Raw genomic sequence first — 22,828 nt, forward strand, 5'->3', positions numbered from 1 at the left:
AAATAATATCATCTACATATATTTGACAAATTAAAATATCCTTTTCAAAGGTTTTACAAAAGAGAGTAGTGTCCACTTTTCCTCTAGTGAAACCATTTTCCAGAAGGAAAGAACTTAAGCGTTCGTACCAAGCTCTGGGAGCCTGTTTCAATCCATACAATGATTTCTTAAGTTTAAAAACATGATTAGGAGACATAGAGTCTTCAAAACCAGGAGGTTGATGGACATAAACTTCTTCATCTATATAACCATTTAAGAAGGCACTCTTAACATCCATCTGATAGAGAGTGATGTTATGTTGAGTGGCAAAAGAAATTAATAGACGAATAGATTCTAACCTGGCCACTGGTGCAAAGGTTTCTGTGTAGTCAATCCCTTCTTGCTGACTATAACCCTGAGCCACCAGTCTGGCTTTGTTCCTTACCACTTCGCCTTTTTCACTGAGCTTGTTTCTGAAGACCCATTTTGTACCAATTATATTGAATCCATCCGGTCTAGGAACAAGATCCCAAACATCATTCCTTGTGAACTGATTTAGTTCTTCTTGCATAGCAATTATCCAGTCTGGATCTTCTAGAGCATGATCAACAGAAGTTGGCTCGATCAAAGATACAAGACCTAATTGACAGTCTGCATTGTTCCTAAGGAATGCTCTTGTTCTGATTGGATCATCCTTCTTTCCAAGAATGACATCTTCTGAATGACCAGAGATGAGTCTGGATGATCTTCTGACAGATGGTTCTTCAGAAATACTTAGATCCTCCAGAGAAGCTGATACTTGATCTTCAGATTCTTTGCTTCTGAGAAGCTCTGCTTCTGATGCGTTGCTTCTTGGCTCAACAACTTCTGATATGTCAATATCACAACCTGCAAAATTATCAACTTGCTTTGGTTTTTCAGAACCAAGCTTATCATCAAACCTGATATTGATTGATTCTTCCACAACCAATGTTTCAGTATTGTATACTCTGTAGCCTTTTGAGCGTTCAGAATATCCAAGAAGGAAACACTTTTGAGCTTTGGAATCAAACTTACCAAGATGATCTTTAGTGTTCAGAATAAAGCATACACATCCAAAAGGATGGAAATATGAAATGTTGGGCTTTTTATTCTTCCACAATTCATAGGGAGTCTTATTAAGAATAGGTCTGATAGAGATTCTATTCTGAATATAACATGCAGTGTTTATTGCTTCTGCCCAGAAATGCTTAGCCATATTGGTTTCATTGATCATGGTTCTGGCCATTTCTTGAAGAGTCCTATTCTTTCGTTCTACAACCCCATTTTGCTGTGGAGTTCTAGGACAAGAGAAATCATGGGCAATACCATTTTCTTTGAAGAATTCTTCAAAGGATTTGTTCTCAAATTCACCACCATGATCACTTCTGACCTTTATGATTTTACACTCTTTTTCAGATTGAATCTGAATGCAGAAATCAAAGAACACTGAATGAGTCTCATCCTTGTGTTTCAAGAATTTTACCCATGTCCAGCGGCTATAATCATCTACGATGACTAATCCATATTTCTTTCCTCTGACAGATGCTGTTTTGACTGGTCCAAACAGATCAATGTGCAAGAGTTCTAATGGCCTTGAGGTAGAAACAACATTCTTAGACTTGAATGCAGGTTTGGAGAACTTGCCCTTCTGACATGCCTCACAAAGAGCATCTGATTGGAATTTCAGATTAGGGAGTCCTCTGACAAGATTCAGTTTGTTAATCTGAGAGATCTTTCTCAAACTAGCATGACCTAATCTCCTGTGCCAGACCCACTGCTCTTCAGAAACAGACATAAGACAAGTCACCTTTTGACTCATAAGATCTTGCAGATCTGTCTTATAAATGTTGTTCTTCCTCTTGCCTGTAAATAGGATTGAGCCATCCTTCTGATTTACAGCCTTGCAAGACTCTTGATTAAAGATTATATCATAACCATTGTCACTTAATTGACTGATAGATAAAAGGTTATGTGTTAATCCTTCTACAAGAAGTACATTAGAGATGGAAGGAGAGTTACCAGATTTTATAGTTCCAGAGCCAATTATCTTGCCCTTCTGATCTCCTCCGAACTTGACTTCTCCTCCAGACTTAAGCACCAGGTCTTGGAACATAGACCTTCTTCCTGTCATGTGTCGCGAGCATCCAGAGTCCAGGTACCATGACATGTTGTGCTTTGTCCTTCTTGCAGCCAAGGATATCTGCAATAGGAATAATCTTATCCTTAGGTACCCACATCTTTTTGGGTCCTTTCTTGTTAGATTTTCTCAAGTTCTGTTTGAACTTGGGTTTTACATTATAAGCAATAGGAGGAACAGCATGATAATTCTTAATGTGAGTTTCATGATATTTCCTAGGTTGTGTCACATGCTTCTTAGTGTGTGTTATGTGAAAACTTTGTGCATGTGAGGTGTGCCTAATATCATGAGAGTGGCCATACTTGAACTGATCATACAATGGCTTGTATGTAAGTTTCATTTCATCAACAGGTTCAAGTTTGTATGGGGTTTCACCCTCATAACCAATGCCAACTCTTTTGTTTCCAGACACAGCATATATCATAGAAGCTAGCTGACTTCTGCCAATACTTCTAGATAAGAACTTTCTGAAACTTAAATCATATTCTTTCAGAATATGGTTCAGACTAGGAGTGGATTTTTCTGAATCAGAAGGAGATCCAACATTATTGGATAATTTTAAAAGTTTTTCTTTTAATTCAGAATTCTCCAACTCAAGCTTCTTTGTTTCAAATTCAAATTGCTTTTTCAGCTTTTTGTATTTGAGACTAATCTGAGACTTGAGTTCCAGAAGTTCAGTTAATCCGGAAACTAACTCATCTCTAGTAAGTTCAGAAAATACCTCTTCAGAATCTGATTCTGATGTAGATTCTGATCCGTCATCTTCTGTCGCCATCAGCGCACAGTTGGCCTGCTCATCTTCTGAATCATCTTCTGACTCATCCCAGGTTGCCATAAGACCTTTCTTCTTATGAAACTTTTTCTTGGGACTTTCCTTCTGAAGATTTGGACATTCATTCTTGTAGTGTCCAGGCTCATTGCATTCATAGCACATGACCTTCTTCTTGTCAAACCTTCTTTCATCAGAAGATTCTCCACGTTCAAATTTCCTTGAACTTCTGAAGCCTCTGAACTTCCTTTGCTTGGTCTTCCAGAGTTGATTTAGCCTTCTGGAAATCATGGACAGTTCATCTTCTTCTTCAGATTCTGATTCTTCAGGATCTTCTTCTCTAGCCTGAAAAGCGTTAGTGCATTTCTTGATATTAGATTTTAATGCAATAGACTTACCTTTCTTTTGAGGCTCATTTGCGTCCAGCTCAATTTCATGACTTCTCAAGGCGCTGATAAGCTCTTCCAGAGAAACTTCATTCAGATTCTTTGCAATCTTGAATGCAGTCACCATAGGACCCCATCTTCTGGGTAAGCTTCTGATGATCTTCTTCACATGATCAGCCTTGGTGTATCCTTTGTCAAGAACTCTCAATCCAGCAGTAAGAGTTTGAAATCTCGAAAACATCTTTTCAATGTCTTCATCATCCTCCATCTTGAAGGCTTCATACTTCTGGATTAAGGCCAGAGCTTTGGTCTCCTTGACTTGAGCATTTCCTTCATGAGTCATTTTCAAGGACTCATATATGTCATAGGCCGTTTCCCTGTTAGATATCTTCTCATACTCAGCATGAGAGATAGCATTCAGCAAAACAGTTCTACATTTATGATGATTCCTGAAAAGCTTCTTTTGGTCATCATTCATTTCTTGCCTTGACAGCTTCACGCCTCTGGCATTTACTGGATGTTTGTAACCATCCATCAGAAGATCCCATAGATCACCATCTAGACCCAGAAAGTAACTTTCCAGTTTATCTTTCCAGTATTCAAAGTTTTCACCATCAAATACCGGCGGTCTAGTATAACCATTGTTACCGTTGTATTGCTCAGCAGAGCCAGATGTAGATGCAGGTGTAGGTATAGTCCTTTCACTTTCGTCAACCATCTTTTAAATGAAGCGTTTTTCTCTTCCTGAATCTTTTCTAAACACGGTTAAGTGCTTGCACCTTAGAACCGGCGCTCTGATGCCAATTGAAGGATAGAAAAACACTTAGAAAGGGGGGGATTGAATAAGTGTGACTTTAAAACTTGGACGATAAAAATAAATGCACAAATATTTTTATCCTGGTTCGCTGTTAACGAAGCTACTCCAGTCCACCCCCGCAGAGATGATTTACCTCAACTGAGGATTTAATCCACTAATCGCACGGATTACAATGGTTTTCCACTTAGCCGCAACTAAGTCTTCCAGAGTCTTCTGATCACAACCTGATCACTCCAGGAACAACTGCTTAGTTCACTCCTAAGACTTTTTCTAGAGTCTACTGATCAACACGATCACTCTAGGCTTAGTTCACTCCTAAGACTTTTTGCTCAGCCAACTGCCAAGACTTCCTGCTCAGCCAACTGCCAAGACTTCCTGCTCAGCTAACTGCTAAGACTTCCTAGAGTATACTGATCAACTGATCACTCTAGTTCCTTACAACTTAATGTAATCTATTCAAGAGTTTACAAATGCTTCTTAAAAGCGATAATCACAACTGTGATATTTCTCTTACAATTTAAGCTTAATCTCACTAAGATATTACAACAGCAATGTAGTGAGCTTTGATGAAGATGAAGATTCTGAGTTTTGAGTTGAACAGCGTTTCAGCAAGTTAATTTGAATTGTATTGGTGCGAAATCGTTAACCTTGCTTCTCATCAGAACTTCATATTTATAGGCGTTGAGAAGATGACCGTTGAATGCATTTAATGCTTTGCGTGTTCCGTACAGCTTTGCATTTAATGTTATACGCTTTTGTCAACTACCTCGAGCCTTGTTCACGCTGTGTCTACTGACGTAGCCTTTAGTAGCTTTAACGTTCCTTTTGTCAGTCAGCGTAGTCTGCCACGTGTACTTCCTTCTGATCTGATGTTTGTGAATACGACGTTTGAATATCATCAGAGTCAAACAGCTTGGTGCACAGCATCTTCTGATCTTCTGACCTTGAAGTGCTTCTGAGCGTGATACCATCTTCTGATCTTCAGTGCTTCTGATCTCATGTTCTTCTGATGCTTTCATAGACCCATGTTCTGATTCTGCTTCGACCATCTTCTGATGTCTTGCCAGACCATGTTCTGATGTTGCATGCTGAACCATTCGAGACACATCTTCTGAGCGCTGAATTATGCGTACTCTTTATATATTTCCTGAAAGGGAAATTGCATTGGATTAGAGTACCATATTATCTTAAGCAAAATTCATATTATTGTTATCATCAAAACTAAGATAATTGATAAGAACAAATCTTGTTCTAACACTTAGGACATGCTGGTTTCTATATGGTTTATCTAAGGTTTTTCAAAAATCACCAAGCCACTTTGCCAATTGCTGCAACATGATGTGCCATTCGTTTTTAGTCGAGAGTGTTTGAAGTCTTTCAACTTGTTGAAGAAAGCGCTAATTTCTGCTCCTATAGTGAAAGCTCCTGAGTGGACGAAACGCTTTGAGTTAATGTGTGATGCAAGTGACTTTGCAATTGGATATGTGCTTGGTCAGAGGCACGACAAGGTGTTTCACACCATCTATTATGCTAGTAGAACCTTGATTGAATCTCAAATCAATTATACCACCACTAAAAAGGAGCTACTAGCTCTAATGTTTGCCTTTGATAAATTCAAATCTTACTTGTTGGTGTCATACCCAAATTTTTGACCCTAAGATTCTCCTAATCATTTGCATTTTTTTTTGTAATCATTATTCAAGATCACAATCTTGAGGCTCCATCTATGGTGTTGTGCTCACCTCATATTTATGGGATCACCAAGCACCCATATTTGTTTAGCTTGTAAATATTTATTTGTTATGTTATACTAACTAAAATTCAAAAAATATATCGTCTGTCTTTCAAAACTTTGTGCAAAATAGGTGATTGAATCAAGTGCATCCACACTTCTCCTAAAGCTAGGGTTTTGAAGATCAACCCCCAATTAATTGATCATTCATGGAAGCTAGTGTCATGTATGGATCATCTCTCCACTTCATTTGATCAAGTTTATCTTAAGACGATGTGGCTTGATGCATCAAGAAAACTTCATAGGTTCATGGGTTTATTTCCATGCCTTCTTCAACAAGTTACATCAAGGTATGAGCTTCAAAATCAAGTGTGCTTCAAAATAACATCATTTAAAAGTATTATGTACCTCCTCATTCTTTATCATGCAATAAAATTTCAAAGGATTCAAAGTTGGTTCAAGAAGTTTGACCTGATTGGACAAGTTCTTGATTCTATGGTCAAAAGGGCATAACTCCCTTATTTTCAACATTTTTTAGTGCTTCTTTTTGCAAAATAATCTCCTTGACATCATCAAAAACTTCTCTTCACAAGTCAAGAGGAAATTTTGTGAAGAAAGTCATCAAGAGTGAGAAGACATTACAAGTCTCCTTTGAAAGTGTAAGGAGTTGTGTACCAACTTCAAAATATCATAACTTGATAAATTTTTATCATTTTGAACCCATTATTTTTGCATATTAATCTTAAATGAGTCTACTTTGATCCCTCTTTGAAGTTCAAGATCAAAATATGAGTGTAAGATAATGTATGAAGAAGATACATTATAGGTCATGTTGGTGTGCCTAGGGTTTCTAAGGCCAAACATGTGTGCAAGACTGTCCCAAGTCCAAATGATTCGATATTCACTTTCTCTTGAATAAATTTTGTACTTAAGCTTATTTTTCCATCCTCTACAACTTTCATGTTGGGACTTTTGGCAAATTCAAGCTCTAAGATGCACTATTTGCATATGCACCAAGGTGTTTGATGAAATGACTCCGAGCAAATGGCTTTTTTTTTTGTCCAAGTTGCCAAGTCCATATCTCTTGATTCATGGCACCTATTAATTTTATTATTTTTGAATCATTTTCATAATAATGAGAAGATTATTTGGCTCAAAGAAATTCAATAAATGAACAAGCCAATTGATAGAGGTCTAAGGTTGAAGTGTGCTGACCAAGATTGCGAAAATTGCTAAATTTGGATAAGTGTTTTGTGCATATTTTTCCTCTAATTTGAAGACCTATAATTATTGATTCAAGAATACAAATGGAGATTTTCCAAGTACATCATGAAGCTTGATCCCTCAGCTTTCCAAAGAGCCCAAGATTATGCCATAAAGCCCCCTAAATTGAATGCCCCATTGATTTAAAGTTGGTACCTTGAAGTGGAAGAAAGCTCATGATCAGTTTTGCCAATCTTCAAATTACTCAAAATTAATCTAATGTAGCATGCGTTTTTGCTTTTAAACATGTTTAGCAACCTTCAAGAAGGAGTTTAGTGCTTTGAAACTCAAGTTTCGGCTGTGTTTTGAATGAATTACAAGCCACACATTTCATGCTTTGACCTTCACACGAATTCACTCAAATCTTGATCATTTCACACGCTTTTTGATTCCCTGAGCTCATCTATAAATAGAGGATCATATTCCATTCATTTCCCAGGCTTTGAGAGCCAAAGAAACCCTGCAGAACTCCATCTTCAAGCTCTGAATTTCAGAAATCGTTTTCACCGTTCCAAAGCTTTCAGCTCCAAATTATTTATCTATAAATCTTCCTTGATCTTCCCTGAAGCTAAAGTAATTCAAACAAAAGAAAATCGTTCCCAGAATCAAGCTACCTAAATTCATTTTTAGAGCTTTAAATTTGAGTTTCAACATATAGTAATGTATGGTCGTTTTCTATCAAATTTGCTACTATTTTGTTCTCCTCATCTCCCTGAAGCTGTAGCTTCTTCTACTTTTAAATTTGGTTGAGTTCTAAGCATTTATGTTGTTTTACTTTTTTGAATTCACCTGGTTTTTTTCAAATCGAGTAAGATGTAGTTTAAATAAATATTTTGCGAGGATATGGCTGAGATCGTCTTGATGAGACGAATTGAATGATGCCACAATGAGCGTTTGATTTTACAGTTTGCTTGATCCTTGTTTTCTGCAAATTTCCTCTAAAAATCTGAAGCTCGAGGTTGAAGATGATGTGTTGGCATCCTTCAACCAATGAGAGCATGGCATTTATTTTATTTTTGTTGGATGGCTTTTATTTGGTTCGATGAAGCACGTTGACAAAGGGTCTATTATGGAATACGCGTTGAGATCTTGCCAACACATTAATGAAAAGATTTGATGGCATGTATTGATGAGCGCATCTTCTTATGGTGTGTCTCATTGCATCTGATCTGATATTTTATTTTATTTCTTTTTTTTAAAATCCTTTTTGTTTCGTTAATTAATTTAAAATACCAAATCACATTCAACAATTCCCGAAAAAAATATTAAAATTTATTTGTTTCTTTTCTAATTTAATGAGTATTTTTATGGAATTTTATTTTGAGATTTGGTATTTTTCTTGATTTTTACTTTATTAGTTTTTTTAATTGGTTTAAAATCGTTTTCTGACCTTTGAAAAATATGAAAAAATTTGTCAACACTTGTTGACTTGTGTTTGACCTATGATATATTTTTGGGATTTTTTTTTTGATGTTATGATACCTTTTAAGTATTTCATCACAAATTTCCAATTAATTAATCATTTTTGTCCTTTTTAAATAGTTTGGAGTTTCTAAAAATTATGAAACCTTTTTCTAAAAATCATATATAGTTGTCCTGATTTTATTATGGTCTTGTGAGAAATTAATTTGGTGTTGTCATACTCCTTAAGTATTTCATCAATAATTTCTAACTTTTTGACCATTTTAACATTCTTTTTATTTGTTTTAATTAAAGTTTTTTTTCTTTGTGATTAATTCTGACCTTGGAAATATTTCGTGATATCTTGAATTAACTTCATTAATATCCTTGGATCTAGGATGTTGATAGGTTTGAAAGAACAAAATCCATAACATTAGATGAATAATATTAATGATAGTTTGAGTTTTCTTTCATCTCTCTTTCTTTTATTAGTGGGTGTAAGTCTTGATTGACTTCATTGTGTAGAGGTTTTGATTCTATCAATCCTCTGATGAATCATCAAGATGAAATCCCATAAAAATAAAAGGACTTCATCTGGACATTGTGGCTCTAATTCTAATTCACCTCTCCCCTTCTTCTTTTTCTTCTTTGTCCCGTATCAGAGAATGATCATTCGTGGCCTAAACCTATGTTTACAAGCCGAAGGATGGTTGAATATTTGACAATTGGTTGAAAAAATTTGAAAACTTGTTGTGTAGAGGCTTTGATTATATCAATCCTCTGATAAGTTTTCATCAACCTTGACCTAAGTTCATTGGTCAATCATTATTGATCATTCATGCTAACTATTAACTACTAATTTCTAACTATTAACATGTGACTTGTATATAATTCTTCTATTATTTTAATTTATTTTTATGCTTTATGCTTTACATTACCATCTATCATTCATTATCATGTTTATGTTTATGCATTTTTCTTCTTTAGTCCATTTGGACCTATGTTTATGTTTATGCAATTTTCTTCTTTTTTTCATTTGGACCTTTTATTTTTGTTCTTAAAACAATTAATAATCAAACTTGAACCATAAAAAACTAAATATGGACTTGGACTTTGTTTACATTACCCTGAGCTTGGAGGGTGGACTATTAGACTGAGACCTTGATACCTTGATTATATCCTGTTGTGTTTGTCTAGAAGTCCTTGGAGTTTACTCCAAGGCATTTGGGTTATTTCTCTTTGTGTATGGAGGTGGTTCTGTAAAAGTTCTTGAGGTTTAATTCCAAGGCATTGTGATTGAGAATTCATCTGTACACAAGTGTTACTCTGCCGAATTTTAATCTCAAGTTCTATGGTGCTTTTCCAAAGCTTGGTGCAAGTTACTCATGGAGATGTTATGTTCATCTGGATCTTATGCTTGGTATTGTGCTTGCTTGGTTATTAATTTAAGTCCAAAGGATGGGAAATCTACATTGACTCTTTAATGTCAAGTGTTGGTTGTAACACCTCCAAAATAATACTACTAAACAAGGCATACATTTGCACATATCAGAGTAACAAGCATGCACCACATGAGGGTGTTACACACATTTTAAACCAAAAATAACACTTAAACTTGCAATGGTCATCTCGAAGTAACATGGAATTAAACAACATGCAAGCCACAAGCGGAATAATCATTTCATCAAATAAAATGGTAAATTCGAATGATTCCCATACATCATTCACCATATCTCAACATCTCGGCTCAAGGACCACTCATCAACAATATATCATATCTAAATAGGAAATACGTATGAGTAAAACAATATCTCATAATATCAAAACATAGGTAATAAAAATAAACCCAAATCCCATGTGTTACATATGACCAGAGCACAATACGACTACCTAGTCAAAACACGCTAAGGAGATCTAAAACTCCAAGCTAAGCCTCCTCCGAAGAACCACCACTAGTACAAAAATGTTAATTTACACCCGTTTTTTATTAAATTTACACCCATTATTTTTAATAAAAATCGGGTGTATATCCACAGGGTGAGAAATGTCTAACGAATTTACACCCGTTATTTTTAACAAAAATCGGGTGTAATTGAGTGTAATTACGTTTTTAATTACACCATGTTTTAATAAAAATCGGGTGTAATTGGACGTAATTACGTTTTTAATTACACCCTGTTTTAATAAAAATCGGGTGTAATTGGGCGTATTTACGTTTTTAATTACACTCTGTTTTAATAAAGATCGGGTGTTATTTGGCGTAATTACGTTTTAATTACACCCTGTTTTAATAAAAATCGGGTGTAATTGGGCGTAATTACGTTTTAATTACACCCTCTTTTAATAAAAATCGGGTGTAATTGAGCTTAATTATGTTTTAATTACACCCTATTTTAATAAAAATTGGGTGTAAATATGTTCTTAATTACCCCCTATTTTAGTAAAAACCGGGTGTAAATACGCCATTTATGAATGAACAATTATATCTATTTACACCCTATTTCATACACACCATTTAGTTATATTTCATTTTCAGTCATAATATTGCAAATACTATAAAATCATACACATAAAAACCATATTTTAACTAAGTCAAAATATTTTTAGTATTAACCAAAAAGTATACAAAATCATGTGCAGTCATAATATTTCAAGTACTATAAAATCATACACATAAAAATTATATTTTAACTAAGTCATAACACTTTCTTCCTATATAAGTTTTCTTCTTCTTCTTTGGCTTTTGTTTGGGCAACATTTCTATTTCCTTATCCTCTTCAATCATTTGCATTTGATCTTGTAGATTTTGCTCCTCAATCTTGCTCAAATGGAAAATTAAACATGTTCTAATACTAGACAAAAAGAAAATTTAAGCTATCTGAAAAAAGTGAAGATCAAAATGGTGAGATGCCAAAGATAAATGAAGACATATTATTCAATGACTCTGAGTTCATATTGCATTACTCCTTTAGGTTGTCGAAGTTGCAGTTAAACAGAACAGCAAAAATAAAAAATTTAAATTATGATTATGGTTTGATATGATTGATTAATTGTTACATTATGATACAAAAAGACTAAACCTTAACTTTCATTTATACTAACTATTACAAACAAACATGAAAACTTTCTGATAAAATAATTTGCAACAATTTGAGATGATAAACAAACCCTATGAGACAATCCAAATTCCAAAATACTTCAAAACAACATGAAGATATCACAAGATAGGTTCATAATATCTTATAAAATAGATGCTAGTATGGAAACACATTAGATTTAATAAATATTTTAATGCAACCTCATTCATTAGCACAAGATGGGATTCATAAGACACAGATTTCTGTTAGAACTCAGTTTTCTTCACATCTCTATAGATTTGTTATGATACCATAAATGTTTTAATTACACCCTAGCCTTGAGAATTCTATGGTAGAAGGTATTTTCAAACTGCAAGCTGCAAAACAATGGTACCAATGTTGTGTAATATTATCAAAACATCACCAACATGACAATAACCCTGTTGACTAAAAAGGATTAGAATTCATCTTCCTTCATACATTCACAACAATTGGGATGTTTGGGAAACAGGATTAGGATCGGGATCAACTAGTACTTTTGCAGCTGCTATTGGCAGTGGTGTTAGTGATCCTCACAGGGACTAAAACAAATCCAAAAAAAGTATTTTATAGGGACGGAAACAAAGCAAACATCGACTGAAGTGAAAAAGGTAAATATTATAGGAACCATTTCAGTCAAAAAAATTACAGGGACCGAAGATGATATGACTTTACTATATGCACCGAACCTAGATTCCCATTATGAGATCATCAAAAGTCAAAACATTCAGACTCTTAAATCCATCGTGATATTACAGAAAAATCAAAAGCATTATTGCAGAAGCTCAAAAGTTATTAAATTCACATTTCTCACCATTAGATCACCTCGAACTCCTGCTTCTTCTATAGCTTCTCTTACAGCAGCCTCTTCAACAGTTTCATCATTCTCCCAACCTCCCTTTAATGGGAAAACATCATAACAATCAGAAAACAATGCACAACTGATCTCAAGCAGATTAAGTTACAGAACATTGCATAAATGAGAAGCAGCAAACATTTTAAACGGACACTTAAACTGCACTTGATTGTGCAAAATAACTTTTGAAAGTATCATATGCAATTCAATAAAGGTATCTGGTCAATAGATTCATATAGGTTTTTAACAAAAATTTACAATACATTTGATTTATTCATAGGGCTCCCCTAATATGTATTTCAGTTCGAATGTCCTGTACGTAGTATTGTGAACAGAATCCAGTGATTTTGCCATCTCATCAGAAGCAGAGACACAAAAAATTGAACTAAGTTAACAATGTAATAGGAACAGAAAATGGTCAATAGGTTAATAAAGCCCCCACATTTTATACACTGGGTATATGAGATGAGCAGTTCTGAAATTATTTGAGCTTAAAGCATTGAATACATGATGAAGCTATTTTGTTACCTAAAAAACAAGTTCGAGTTTGAAGTCCGGTTCGACTATATTGAGGCTCAAGCATTAGGGGGTTGACATACGTAAAGTAGCCCGTGTATGTGTAAATTATTATATTATAGTCATCTTTACAAGATTTCATTCTCTAACCTAAGTCATCTTTATGGATACAAAACTAATTTTTATTTTACTTCACTTCTAGAGTGAATTCCCACAATCCATTATCACCAACATCAGTCAATTCCAAGAAAAGAGCTATAGTATAAAAACAACTTAATGCAATTGATATTCTCTTTCTAATAACTCACAGGTAGCAGGATCACGGGAGAAATTTCATTTAGTTCTTTGGAGCGATTCATCCCAAATGAATCCATAGAGTTAGTAAAACCAGTTACCTTATAAGAGTACAAAACATATTCTGGTAATGGAATGCCAATATACATTTTCCCTTCATCCCAAAAAACCATTATGGAAAATTGAGGTATTTTGCCCATAAATAAGAGATAGGCACAAATACGTGGATTGGAGTTTCTGTAGTAACACCTGCAATTAATAAATTATATTTTAAGACCTTTTGTCGATAAACTTGTAACTTCCCAATTAATAGTAGTAGGAAGAAATACTGACCATCTGAAACTCCTGAAAATATTTTACATGTATCAGTCTCCTTTCTAGAAGTTGTAATTCCGCTCTGACCTGACCTCCTATACACAAGAACTTACACTGTTATTCTCTTAAGTCATGCTGCGCCAGAAACAATCATGGTCTATCAGCTATCATTTATAAATGTCACATTCCCTTACTAGCAATTCAGAATGCATTTCAATAAAATCCATCTTATACAGTATTCTTCTATAGCCTCCAAAAGCCTTTTTACAGTGCAAGTAGTTATGTGACACTATTTGGAAAACTATATCAATACAGCTTGTAACATTTTTCATACACTTTTTGAACTTATTAAGAAAACAACTTATATCATATATAAAAATAATTTGAATTTATGTTATCTTTTGTTATAAAAATGGTTTATGTGAGCTTATTCATAAGTGCTTATTTTGATAAGTACTTGAGCTATAAGCTACAAATAAGCCATTTATCCAAGCAAACTCTTAATAACAATAGCAGCTGAGCGAAGTTTCACTACATCGTATCAATGCAGCGCTGCTGTAATGTCTATTTAACAGCATTGGCTAAAACATTGCCATATAATTTTAAAACTTCACATTCAATTTTCCCAATGATTGACCATGTTCTCATCTTACATTAGGCTTATAAAGAAGTGGGCATTGCTTATTGCTGAAATGGACAGTCAATGAGCAATAAAATAAGCTGTCGTGCAAGAGAAAAGGCGAGACAGGAGGAGGAACATGGTGATTTACAGTTTTGAAAATAAGATTATTCTTAACAATAGCACATACGATATTAAATAGCACATGATAGCAAATACACCATAGTTCATACGATATCGCCTAGTTTAGAGAATAAGTGAAGAAAGTACCATATCTTGATCCAATAACGGCATAAGTATATTGAACAAGATTGATCAACTTCAAGAGGGTACCTCCAGCATCCAACAGCAATGCACCATATGCTCTGCCACCACCATGAGTAGCTTGATCCACTTACACATTTCACTTCAATACCATCATCATCACCACAAAAAATTGATGAAAAACGTTTGAGAGAAAATAAGTTTCAAAAGTATTATGACTTGTTATCGTAATACCCTTGATCATATATGAAATTAGATCTGAAGTGAAGAAAATAGTCAAAAAGCTTTGGTGTATGTGCTAACCATTGAAGGGCACTGTTCATGAAGCAAATATTTCCTAGATTCTGTAATCCAGTTAATCCCAAGAAACCGGCTTCACCAAGGTCTAGAGAGAAGGTCAAAGAACCCGCACACGTACAATCAGAATTCAAACTGTCAGCAGTACATTTCGTCATCATCGAAGCACTGGCACTGCTAGAAAAACTTGCCATCTTTTTTCCCTTTCCTACATCTCATTGAGTTTGCAAATCCAGAAGAGTATGTATACATTGTTCATAGTTAAAACTAGTTTGGAAGATAAGGGAATCCAATCATAGCCAATAATTCTCAAAGGGTAATGTCATTATAGTAAATTGTAAAAAAAGCCATTAAGAGACACACAACACAAGACAAGAAATCAGAATAAAAAACAATAGCATATATAAGTCTCACAGAAATTTGAGTTATCCTCACTTTATTCATACAGGAAACACAATAAGGTAGATTCAAATACATTGTTGCATCTACAAACCTAATATAATAGGTCAGTTCCCACTAAAGATTATTGACACTTGAAAATAAAAAATAAAGCAGGAATACAAAATATTTGTGAGAAAAAATCACAAACAACATTTTGTTGTATAAGGAAAATATGAAAGAAACAAGTAGCTTCTAAAAAAAACCTACAGTAAGCATTCTAAATATGAATCGAACAAAATCATGGAACTTGCGACCAAACGCTGAAAATAATAGCTTAAACCCACAAAATAACTGCAGAGAAACGCGGTTCTCCCTTACCTCCAGTAAATCTAGTTGTGACAAGAGATTTAGAGAAGAGGGGTTGAGCCACTGAAGGATTGATGGCTTGTGAGAAGAAATTTGGAGCGATTCAGTTTAGGGAGGGAGCTATTGAGCGAATCAAGTGTTCAGCCATCGATTGAGTTCAGCGAGCGGTTGAGTTCAGCCATCGAATGAGGGTTTCAGCAGCATATGAAGGGTTGAACGATTGAGTTCAGGGAAGGAGCGTTTAGCGATTGAAGGGTTATCGTGCGAAGAGAAATTTTGGGATTTAGGGTTTCTGAAGAGAAATTTTATGAGATAGAGCTATTGAAGTGTGAGAGAAATATGAGAGTTTCGGTAATGAGAAATTTGAAGCGATGTATATTTCTTTTACTTATTTGTTTTTATAAAAATAAATTAAGCGCCTTTATTGAAAATTGAGAGCCTTTTATTTCAGATCTTTTACCAATGGTTGGCATGTAATTTTGGTCTCTATAGGCCATCTATACCAACACTTATTTTTACCGTCACTAAAGGTGTCCGATGGTATATGGCAAATTTTTTGTAGTGCACCTTCTCCCTTCCAGCCTTCATATATAATCAAAACACCAAAACAAAGAAGAATTTCAAGTAAGAACATCAAACAATTTTTTTTGTTTATATAAATTTACACCCGTTTTTTAGTTTAAAAGGAGTAATTGAAATTTGATTATAATAAATTTTTTAGTTTAAACCCGTTTTTAGGAAAAAGGGTGTATATTATAACCAGATAATGCAAAAGTGACATTTTATTTACAAAATTGCCACCAAAAATTCTCAATTACACCCGTTTTTAGTAAATCGGGTGTAAATTTTAAAATTATATTGTTTTATTTGTACTAGTGCACTACTCTTCGAAACCTGCACAATGTCGCAATGAACATCATTCAAACAGAAGGGTGAGAATTCAAATCATTATAAATAAACATAATAATGGGAAATGTAAAACACAACAAGAATACATTCCAAGAATTCATCACTCTTCGCGTAAACATGCATCATATATAATATATCAAGATTCACATGTTTATCTCATACGACACAGCTCCACAATTCGAGTAATTATATTCAATTACCACAATCCTTAATTTTATACTATTATGAAACACAATTCAAGTACATAATATCAATCACAACATCCACATATATGCATATCCACCAAAATCGTTCCACATGATCTTATCACATAATCACACAACAACAATTCACACCGACATGTCCGACTCAAGTGTGACTCTATGCGAAATGCATGTGGATCCCTCCGTTATCATTTTCTGCAAGCCGATTATCCATCTCTTAGACTAGATAACCACCTCTAAAGCTCCATTCGGCGTTAAGCTTTCAAACCCCATTCGGCATTAGGTTTAGGACGAGCAAATAATCTTCGCAAGACTACCCGACATTGTCTCTTTCAAAGACTCATGCTAGTGTAAGTGTGAAACAAACAAGACTTATGCAAATAAGACGATCTCTACTTCTTAAACTACATAATCACATCTCTTCCAACATTGCACACATACACAACATGACTTCAATCCCAAACAATGCATCAATTAGCACCCCACAATTCAATCACCTGTATTCAAATATAGCATAACATGTATTGCATCATCATTCATCAATTCACATTATAACGCATACATATACTTCAAGTATCATATTTATCATGTAAATTTAACCATTTACCATCCAATACATGTCAAATAATTAATCAAAAATCATTATAATTATTCATAAATAAATAGCACGCAATTACACAAGTCAATTCAAGAAAAATAGGAATATTTCACTCCCAGCACATCCGCGCTACGCGCCACAAGACCCGCGCGATGCACGCTACCTTCTGTCAAGAGGGTTGCGCAGTTTTCAACAGCGCGCTACACCTACGCGACGCGCCCTCTACGAATTCTGCAAAAATACTGTTGCGTTGACAGCAACCCGTTTTCCCCCCATTTCACCCAAAATCAATTCCAGTTCAAATTTTATCACGAATTTCATGCTTATATCATATATACATCACATATAATCAATGATAAACATCAAAACATAACTCATAAATGAAATTCGTAGATTCTATAATAATCTCCAAAGTTAGGGTTTCACAAAATCAACATACATGCACCAAATCATATGCTATCTTCATACCCATTCATAGAATCATACATAGAATCATTAATACAAGTTGGATTTCACACAATTTATGGATTAACATACCAATTCCACAACAACGCTCATGAAATAGAAATCTCCCAACCTAAAATCATGCATTTTTTAACCCCGCATACATTACCCAATTATATCTACCTATAATCACTTGGATTCACACCCTTACCTTGAATGTCTAGTCCTTCCTCTTCAAGAATCCCCCTCTTTTCTCTTTTCTTCTCTTCTAGCCCATTTTCTCTTCTTTTCTCTCTTCTTTACGAAGTGATAGTATTAGGCATAACCCTATCTCTTACTAACTCTTTTAGCTAAATGGGCTTAACCCACCCAATTCTATATTCTAATTAATTAGGCCCATTACTACATATTTACTAGTTCACTTAATTAATTGAATACCAAACATATTCAAATAATCACCAAAACACAACAATTAATTAATTAATTATCACACAAATAATAATTAATAAAATAAGCACCTAATAAATAAATACGAAAATAAAAATTGGGCTATTACATTGGCTTCTTGTTTGGTTAGATTGTTCTTGTCCTTAGCTTTTATTTTATTCTTTAGGATAGTCCCTTCATGTAATATCCTACCAATATGTGTCTAGAATCATATCAGTAAAATATGATTAATTGGTACTGAGTACATACAAAAGTCGAAAATAATGACATAACTGTATACATTCTAAAATCTCTCAGAAATGAAATACATAAGTATGTCTACAAAAATAAAATATAAATACATAGCGGAAGGAAAGATCAAATACGTCTTCACGTCATCCGATCATGAAGCTCCTGATCCAAGGATCTTCAAAACTTTGATCTTGCACGGTACCTGAAAAATAATAAGATGAATGGGGTGAGATTACTAAATCTCAATGAGTTCCCCTTATGGGTCCTCTTCGTTCTATAGGGTACATACATCATCTACGGATCCATCATTGATCCCAATGTTTCATCACTATCTAGTATAGGAAAGCCTATCCACTCGTAGCATCATGATTGAGTGTCCACTGACCACCTAATTGGATACTCTAATTACATATCACGTATTCAGATATTAGGTATATGAATTTGAACTATAGAGAACCGTGGATACTCTAATTACTCTATCTGGTTAGTAATGAATTTGGACTATAGAGAACCGTGGAACGAAATTGAATCGCTATAACAATTCAACTCTTCCAATTTATAGGGCCCGAATCTCACGTAAAAATTCACTCGTAAAGGAAACGACAAAAGGAGAAGGTGAGGTACATATCCCCGAGAGTTCATCCCCGAAGAATAGCTCCTGAACTACAGAGCCGACCCATTCTCGATACCAAATCCGGAGAACGCCTGCAATATATGTGGCATAGGGGCATCCTTGCAATTTCTTCACAAGAAGTACCCAACATATATGTAACGTGCCTACTCGCAATTACTGTCCTCATGTCTGTCCTCTAACCCCTCGTCCCATAATCACTATCACCATTAGATTGTAGGATTTTGGAAGTAGCCACTTTAGGGAAAGGGGAAAAAGCGGGCCAACTTCCATCCACAACTCTTGCTTAAGCTCCCTAAGGTTCACCTTACCAAAGTCATATTTTATCTTTGTTAATCAAGGTACAAGAACATACACATGGATTTCATTAATAATTAAGAGTATGCTAAATTTTTGGTTGCTTAGGCATCTTATATCCCTTTGCATTAGCTTTCCGATTCCTCCAACGGCGCCTAATTCCGAGTTACGGAACTCCAATTATGGTCAAAACAATAAAAGGGAATTTTTCTGTCAGGTACAATCGATTTACACTATTGTGCAATTGATTGCTCACTGAATAAAATGTACAGAATATCAATTTTTCACAGTGAAATCAATTCCTTGACCCATGCAATCGATTGCTCATTGAACCAGAAGCAAAAATCACATATTTCCTGCATTAAACCAGTTCCAACACATCTATTTTCATCCTAAACTATCCCAAGCATAAAATTACCATTCTTAGTATCATCTTCATTTAATCAACATATCTATCATCATCAAACACATATCACAATTATGGTCATGCAATCAAGATCAAGGTTTTCATGATTCATAACCACATGCGCATAGCAATGCAAACAAGGCAAATAGCGTTCATGATCACACTTAACATACTATATCAGTCCATATAACAATCACCAAGAAGAATCACAATATAAGCAATCCAAACATATAATCATGAAATCACAATTTTATTCACAACCCTAAATCCCATCATGAATTTTCCACACTAAATCTACCCAAGTACTAACTAATGGAACCCACATTGGTGATGATGAAGATTCTGACTTTTAATCCTTTTCTCCATTCCAACACCAGTTTCCTAGCTCTCCAAATTACTCCAAATTACAACATATATACATACAAACCCAAAAGAGTGGGGGCTTATGAATGGGTTTAGGGTTTACTAGAAAGAGGAAATACAATAACTATTCTTTCCAATTACTAACCTTCCATATTGATGAAGATGAGTTGCAAGTGTGGATGATTGTGAGCTTGGACTCTTTTCCTCTTCCTATCTCCCTCTTACGTTTCCTTCTCTCTCTCTCTCTCAAAATTTTTTAATTGGAAAACTTATAAAATAAGAAGAATGAGAGAAAAGAGATTCAATTTCCACTTAATAAATCTTTGTGAAATCACAACCACACCCTTACAACTTATAGCTTAATTACTAATATGCCACCCATTAGTAGACTTGTAAGATTAATGAATTAATCTCATCACTTAAATAAAAACTTTAATCCAATTATTATTGATTGTGATCTCTTAGATAATTAACTCTTTTAGCTAAGACATTTATCTTTAATTAGGTTCTACCAACCTTTTAGTGTCAAATTACCATTTAATGATACTATCTCTTGATGAGAAACTTGGGTTATTACACTTCATCTCCTTCCATCTTCTTTGATTTTCAAAACTTCTCCCTCTATTTCAAAAACCTTCTTATGTTTGCAAACCTCTTTTAAAAACCTTTCTTTAAAATATATCTTTTTCCCTTAGTGGCTTTCCTTTTAAAGTCTAGACATGATTAATTGTCATGGTGGAGATGTAATTCCCCAAGATCTTGATATTGATTGACATGATGGAACCTTTTCCCCTTGAAAGAGTTAGTGGCATACTTGTTGATTTATCCAAGTTGGAGTCCTTCTTTCATTTGTGATGCAAATGATCCATTTGTTCTCATGTTCAAGATAATTGGCTGAGTATTCTCTACTATGATGATAAAGTGTCTATTCAGTTTTCAATTAAAATCTTTTGTTTCCCTTTTAAGTGGAACTACAGTTTTTAAGAATTCTCCATTACACTAAGGAGGTATGTAGGCACAAGATGTCATGTCTTACCGAGCATAATTTTAAAATCAAACAAACTCTCATTTTTTGCACATAATTTTTTTTAACACACAGATTTTCAAAAAGGTTCATGTGAAGTACCAAAAGTGTAGGGTGTGCTAACACCTTCCCCTTACATAATCAACACCCGTACCTAAGATATATGTTTTTTGTTGTTTTTTATTTTAAAAACTTCTTTGGGTTTATTTCGCTCTTTTTCCTTTTCCTTTGGAAACAATAAAGCGCATTGGCGACTTTCACTAAAATAATGAGTCAAGTCAATCCAATGGCTTCGATCTCAAATTTTCCCCGCTACAAAAAATTGGTGACTTCATTAGGGACTAGTCCTCTAAGTGTGTTAAGCCTACTTTTGTTTATCTGTGTATATTATTATCTGTTATCTGTTATTGTGTGCTTTGTCTGTTTGTTTGTTTTTTGGGTGCCTGGTGATAAAGGGCTTGATAGACCCTGTGTGAGATAAGTCCTATACCCGGACTTGAGCTTACATTAAGATATGCTGGTGGTATTTTCATTTTGGATTATGTGGAGTTAATCCTTAATAAGCTAACTTGAGATCCTCTAACTCAGTGGATTGTCTCCTTGAAAGTGGTGATGTTGAACAAGTTAATTGTGAAAGCATTATTGTTTTCAACCTGAAAACAAGAGAAGCTGAGGACCTAGAACCCCTTTACCCCCTCTTGGCCTTATTAGGACATAGTGCGGAGACTATTTGGGTGTAGACCTAATTAGTTGTCATGCGATACTACACTCAGGCGAGTTTCTCTTAAGAATATTGTTGGTTGGCAAGTAGTTGTTTAAATCGATAATATCCTAAAGATGGAATGCAGACCCTGGGAACTTTGTTAGAACCCATTCTACAGGTACAAAAACACCTTAGTACACACCTTGTGGTTGGTTAGACCCATGGCTCCATGCTCGTGTCGTCGAACCTTTGAACCTTGTTTGTGTGGCCTTGTGTGATCTTGATTGTGGTTGTTGCATTCATGCATCCATAATAAAAAATAGATCCTTTCTATTTGAGTTTCAAGGAAGTAAGAATTTTTATTTGCAAATCTCACAGATCTAAAGACCATGGAACCTGGAAGGAGGCATACTCACAAGTACAGTTTCCAAGATCCTAATTTGGAAGAGTTTAGAAAGTTAGCCACTTTGGTTGTTGATGGTGATGGTTTTGCAAAGCGTCATGGAAGACTTCTTTATATCTTATCTACCAAAGTTGAAGAGGGACTTCTTAACACGTTGGTCCAGTTTTATGATCTGATCTACTGATGTTTCACATTTCCTGACTACTAGTTGTTGCCTATCTTAGAGGAGTATGTCCACTTGGTTAGAATTCATGTTTCCAATAAAATCCCGTTCAGTGGTTTGGAGGAAATTCCTAAGTCCCAAGTAATTACTAGTGTTCTTAACTTGAAGAAATCTGATGTGGATGCCAATATCATCACCAAAGGATGCATTAAAGGGATTGATGCTGAGTTCTTGATAAGGAAAGCTACTTACTTTGTTACTGCTGGTAGTATGGCTGATTTTGAGGATATTCTAGCTTTATTGGTCTGTGGCTTGGTTATGTCCCCTAACATTGACCACTTTGTTGATGTTAATGCTATCCGAATTTTCTTGATCTAGAACCCTGTTCCAACCCTGCTAGGTGATACTTATCATTCCGTTCACTTAAGGACTGATAAGCGCAAGGGGACTATTGTATGATGTGCACCTTTGTTGTAT

At 34.8% G+C, this 22,828-nt stretch overlaps 1 long non-coding RNA gene across 3 annotated transcripts; it reads right to left on the reverse strand.

Annotated features, from left to right (window-relative positions):
• Window positions 1-11,227: 11,227 nt before the first annotated feature.
• Window positions 11,228-15,886, reverse strand: LOC131611390 (uncharacterized). Of its 3 annotated transcripts, none has more exons than XR_009286884.1 (5): window positions 15,542-15,886; window positions 14,789-14,990; window positions 14,492-14,627; window positions 13,621-13,697; window positions 11,228-13,536 (listed from the first exon to the last, which is right to left on the reverse strand). It is a non-coding gene; the product is annotated as an uncharacterized LOC131611390 (long non-coding RNA). The 3 variants fall into 3 exon arrangements; XR_009286883.1 differs by lacking the exon at window positions 15,542-15,886 and having other exon boundaries at window positions 11,228-12,519; window positions 13,389-13,536; window positions 14,789-15,338; XR_009286882.1 differs by lacking the exon at window positions 15,542-15,886 and having other exon boundaries at window positions 14,789-15,338.
• Window positions 15,887-22,828: the final 6,942 nt, after the last annotated feature.

The sequence above is a fragment of the Vicia villosa genome, linkage group LG6, assembly GCF_029867415.1.
Source record: "Vicia villosa cultivar HV-30 ecotype Madison, WI linkage group LG6, Vvil1.0, whole genome shotgun sequence".
Taxonomy (NCBI): Eukaryota; Viridiplantae; Streptophyta; class Magnoliopsida; order Fabales; family Fabaceae; genus Vicia; species Vicia villosa.